This window comes from Phyllobates terribilis, unplaced genomic scaffold (assembly GCF_046119375.1).
Source record: "Phyllobates terribilis strain yellow unplaced genomic scaffold, ASM4611937v1 Scaffold_71__1_contigs__length_7168151, whole genome shotgun sequence".
Lineage (NCBI taxonomy): Eukaryota > Metazoa > Chordata > Amphibia > Anura > Dendrobatidae > Phyllobates > Phyllobates terribilis.
Genome location: NW_027362831.1, coordinates 2,461,657 through 2,467,656, shown reverse-complemented (window position 1 = coordinate 2,467,656; position 6,000 = coordinate 2,461,657).

Genomic DNA, 6,000 nt, shown 5'->3' with positions numbered 1-6,000 from the left:
AGGCTGGCGGGACACGGTTGACAGACAGGCTGGCATGCACGGCTAACAGACAGGTTGGCGGGCACTGGAACCTGAGGGCTGAGGAGAGTGTTAGCACACAAACAACAAACTTGCACAGGCACCTCCAAACCCCTTCCAATCCACAAGAAAGAAAGTCTTTCCTCTTACCCTCTTGATGGCCAAAATGTTCTCTACCTCAAAGACGTCCTCAGCGGAGACTGGAGCTGGAGCGGTACCTGGATCATCAGAGAAAGAATTAAGGACAACAGGTTTGAGGATAGACACATGAAATGAGTTGGGAATCCGTAAGGAGGCCGGGAGTTTCAGCTTGTAAGCCACTGGATTTATTTGGTTCTGAATCTCGACCGGACCGATGAACCGTGGACCCAACTTATATAATGGTATCTTGAGACGGACATATTTGGAGAAAAGCCAGACCTTGTCTCCCAGACGGAATTGAGGCGGATCCAGACGTCTCTTATCAGCATGCTTCTTCATCCGCTCGGAGGACTGAAGAAGCGCAGATCTAGTGTCTTCCCAAATAACAGAAAATTCACTGACGAGAGACTCCGTGGCAGGATTGTCCACTGCAGTGGAGATGGGAAACGGAATCCGGGGGTGTTGACTGTAGACCACAAAAAATGGAGACTTAGCAGAGGACTCACTCACATGGTTGTTATAGGAAAACTCGGACCAGGGCAGGAGCTCAACCCAATCGCTATTGTGAGCGTTGACAAAGTGCCGAAGAAAGCTGGTAAGGATCTGATTGATACTTTCCACTTGACTGAGGATGATAGGCAGAAGAGAAATCCAAAGAGACATCCAGCAGCTTGCACGTGGCTCTCCAAAAGCGAGAAGTGAACTGAACTCCTCGGTCCGAGACAATGTGGAGGGGTAAGCCATGGAGACGGAAGATTTGACGGATGAAGTCCTTAGCCAGCACAGGTGCAGACGGAAGACCAGGCAGAGGGATGAAGTGAGCCATCTTGGAGAAGCGGTTGGCGACCACCCAAATGACTGTACAACTGGCCGATACAGGGAGATCCGTGATGAAATCCATTGCAATATGTTGCCATGGAGCGGAAGGCACGGGAAGAGGAAGGAGGTGACCGGCTGTAAGGTGCCTAGGTATCTTGTTACGGGCACAAGAGGAACAAGTCGTGACAAAATCCGCAACATCCTTGCGCAGGGTGGGCCACCAATAGTGCTGGGCAATGAGCAGAAGTGTCTTCCTCTGGCCGGCATGGCCAGCCAGTTTGGATGAATGGCCCCAGAGTAAGACCCTCTTCCAATCTTGAGCCGCTACAAAGGTCTTACCAGTAGGTAGATGGAGGGATCAATGATGTGTAGAGGCTCCTCCTCCAGTTCGGAAGACAAAAAAGAGCGGGATAGAGCATCGGCTTTAATGTTCTTGTCTGCCGGGCGGTAATGGAGATTGAAGCAGAATCGAGCAAAGAACAAAAACCATCTGGCCTGACGAAGGTTAAGTCTCTGGGCGGTCTGCAAATACGTGAGGTTTTTATGGTTAGTGTAGATGACCACCGGGTGCAGAGCCCCCTCAAGCAAGTAGCGCCACTCCTCCACAGCTAATTTGATGGCCAGCAGTTCTCGATCTCCTATGGAGTAATTACGCTCGGCCGGAGAGAAGAGTTTGGAGAAGCCGCAGGTCACCATTCGCCCGGACGAGGATTTCTGGGTGAGCACTGCTCCGGATCGGGAGGAAGAGGCATCAACCTCCAGGAAGAACTGTTTATGGCCATCAGGACGGTGTAGCACAGGAGCTGAGGAGAAGGCTTGCTTAAGAGAGATAAAGGCATTCTCTGACTCAGGAGACCACTCCCTGGGATTTGCTCCCTTACGGGTAAGAGCAGAGATCGGAGCTGTCCGGGAGGAGAAATGAGGAATGGAGAGGGGGTAATAATTAGTGAATCCCAGAAACTGCTGAATAACCTTCAACCCCTCTGGTCGGGGCCACTTTAAGACAGCAGACATGTTCTCGGGATCCATCCACAGTCTGGTCTCCGAGTTGATATACCCCAGAAATGGCTGGGAGGTCTGCTCAAAGAGGCATTTCTCATACTTAGCATACAGTCGATTCTTCCCGAGCCTCAGCAGTACCTGACGAACATCCCTCCGGTGAGAGGGCAGATTAGGGGAGAACACCAAGATATCGTCCAGGTACACCACCACGCAGGAATACAGGAGATCTCGAAAGATATAGTTTACTAACTCCTGGAAGATGGCTGGAGCATTACAGAGACCGAAGGGCATCACGCGGTACTCGTAGTGACGATCCCGGGTGTTGAATGCAGTCTTCCACTTGTCTCCCTGGCGTATCCGGACCAGATTGTACGCCCCACGCAGGTCGAGTTTAGTGAAGACCTTTGCGCCCTTTAGGCGGTCAAACAGCTCCAAGATGAGTGGCAGGGGGTACTTATTCTTGAAGGTAATCTGGTTGAGGCCCCTATAGTCGATACAAGGACGAAGAGAGCCGTTCTTCTTCTTGACGAAGAATAATCCTGCTCCAGCCGGAGAGGTGGATTTCTGGATAAATCCCCTAGCAAGATTTTCTTCGATATATTCAGACATGGCACGGGTCTCGGCCAGTGACAAGGGGTAGATTCGCCCGCGAGGAGGTGAAGCACCAGGTATTAGATCGATGGGGCAATCATACGGCCTATGAGGTTGTAGTGTCTCTGCCTCCTTTTTATTAAAAACATCCGCATAGGACCAGTAGGGTGCTGGCAGGCCAGGTAGGTTAGCCGGAGTAGACAGGGGTTGAGCAGGACGAACTGGAACCAGACAGGTCTTATGGCGTTCCTGACCCCAACGGAGCACCTCTCCCGAGCTCCAGTTCAGGACGGGCTCATGTCTTTGTAACCAAGGCAGGCCAAGCAAGATGGGATGAGAGAGACCGGACAGTACGTAAAAGGAGATCTTCTCAGAGTGCAGCATTCCCACCTGAAGAGTTACCGGCTCAGTGACCAGCAAGATGGTTTCAGGGAGAAGGTTTCCATCCACAGAGGAGACTGCTAAAGTGTCCGCCAGACGTATGGTAGGAATCTGAAAATGCTCCGCAATGGCCTGTTGGATGAGATTCCCAGCAGCTCCGGAATCAAGATGGGTAGTCTCAAAAAAGCGGGTCTCACCACTGGTAACGGAAACGGACAGAGTCAAGGGCAGAGAGGAAAAATTCTTGCCTAAGACGACCTCTCCGAGCAGTTCTAGACACTGGAGTTTCCCGGTCTCACTGGGCAAGAGCGGATAAGATGCTCATTATTGCCACAATAGAAGCAACTCCCCTCAGCACGACGGGTCTCCTGGTGAGACTTGACCATCTTGACTTGGTCAATTTGCATCGGCTCTGGAGAAGACACCCGGGGGAGTGCAGGTTGCGAGACTGGACTTTGGATGACGGGAGCGAGGCGCGGAGGTTTCCTCTCACGGTTCATCTCCTTAGCGCGTTCCAGGAAAAGAATGTCAATCTGGGTAGCTAATAACACCGGGTCGTCCAGGGAGGGAGATATGTCACGACCGGCTAGCTCATCGTTGATCCGTCCGGAAAGGCCCTCCCAAAAGGTGGACACCAGGGCCTCATTACTCCAGGCAAGTTCAGATGCGAGGGTTCGGAAATGTACGGCATACTGGCCCACAGTGAGACTCCCTTGGCAGAGTCGGAGAAGTGAGGAGGCAGTAGGAGATTTTCGTCCAGGCTCATCGAACACCTTCCAGAAGGCCGCGAGGAAAGCCTGAAGATCGGACACCAGAGGATCCCCTCTCTCCCACAAAGGGTTAAGCCACACCAACGCCTCTCCAGTGAGGTGAGACATGATGAACGCCACCTTGGCCCTGTCGGAGGTGAACTGGTGTGTCAGGAGTTCAAAGTGCAGCGTGCACTGATTTATGAAGCCCTGACATAGTACGGGATCACCACCAAAACGTGGAGGCGCAGAGAGCCAGGGTCCACAGCGCCCAGGGTTGAGGTGCCGCTGGAGCGGGTGCCGCTTGGATAGAGGTGGACACAGTAGGGGTGGACAGCGCGTCCAGATGGGAGTTGACTGTCCGCAGATAGGACAGGATAGTATCCTGTTGGTACAGGTCAGAGAGCAAAGGAGCCTGGGAGCCACCGGGTTTCATGGCCTGTGCAAACTGTTACGGATCCGGGTGGTGAAACCTCTATGCTGGGATGCAAGGAGGGACCAAAGGGGCGTAACTAAGTGCCTACTCGGACCGACCCTGGTCGCACGGCGGCCTAGTCGACTCCGTGAACCAAGGAGGGACCGGGTAGGTGGACCAGGTGCCACACTGGGACCGACCTTGTGTGAGAGCAGGCGACTCCCACGGGTCAGATGGCTGAAGCTGACAGGTACAGCGGGAGAGCACGGCAGGTAACCTGACAGGTGATCCGGGTTGGCAAGCAGGCGGGCACGGCAGGTAGCCAGATGGGTGATCTGGGTTGGCGAGCAGGCGGGCACGGCAGGTGGCCTGACAGGTGATCCGGGTAGACAGGCTGGCGGGCACGGCTGACAGACAGGCTGGCGGGCACGGTTGACAGACAGGCTGGCGTGCAGGACTGACAGGCAGCGGGACCTGAGGGCTGAGGACAGTGTTAGCACACAAACAACAACCTTGCACAGGCACCTCCATTTTGGAGGAGGTGCTTTATATAGGAATGGTCCTTCGGCAAATGGCCGGGGACTCTTTAGGACGGCGCTCGCGGCCTAAGCCCAGTGCCCGGGAAGCTGTGCGCGGTGCGTGGAACAGCAGCAGCAGGTGCAGGGGAGCTGGAGGATGCCGGACCGGGACTGTGGCGGTGAGGAAAACGGCATCTCTGCCCGCCAGGAGGCTCCGCTCCATAGACCTCGTACACATACGGCTTCGCTCCATACACCTCGTCCACGCGCGGCGCGGCTCCGCTCCGTACGCCTCGTCCACGCGCGGCTCCGCTCCGTACGTCTCGTACACGCGCGGCTCCGCTCCGTACGCCTCGTACACGCGTGGCTCCGCTCCGTACGCCTCGTACACGCTCGGCTTCGCTCCGTACACCTCGTAAACACGCGGCTCCGCTCCGTACACCTCGTCAACACGCGGCTCCGCTCCGTACACCTCGTACACACGCGGCTCCGCTCCGTACACCTCGTACACACGCGGCTCCGCTCCGTACACCTCGTACACACGGCTTCGCTCCGTACACCTCGTACATGCGCGGTTCCGCTCCGTACGCCTCGTACACGCGCGGCTCCGCTCCGTACACTTTGTACACGCGCGGCTCCGCTTCGTACACCTCGTACACGCGCGGCTCCGCCCCGTACACCTCCGCGTTGCTCCGCTCCGTACACCTCGTACACACGACTTTGCTCCGTACACCTCGTACACACGACTCTGCTCCGTACACCTCGTACACACGCGGCTCTGCTCCGTACACCTCGTACATGCGCGGCTCTGCTCCGTACACGCGCGGCTCTGCTCCGTACACCTCGTACACGCGCGCTCTGCTCCGTACACCTCGTACACGCGCGGCTCTGCTCCGTACACCTCGTACACGCGCGGCTCTGCTCCGTACACCTCGTACACGCGCGGCTCTGCTCCGTACACCTCGTACACGCGCGGCTCTGCTCCGTACACCTCGTACACGCGCGGCTCTGCTCCGTACACCTCGTACACGCGCGGCTCTGCTCCGTACACCTCGTACACGCGCGGCTCTGCTCCGTACACCTCGTACACGCGCGGCTCTGCTCCGTACACCTCGTACACGCGCGGCTCCGCTCCGTTCGCCTCGTACACGCGCGGCTCCGCTCCGTTCGCCTCGTACACGCGCGGCTCTGCTCCGTACACCTCGTACACACACGGCTCTGCTCCGTACACCTCGTACACACACGGCTCCGCTCCGTACGCCTCGTACACACGCGGCTCCGCTCCGTACGCCTCGTACACGCATGGCTCCGCTCCGTACACCTCGTACACACGCGGCTCTGCTCCGTACACCTCGTACACACGCGG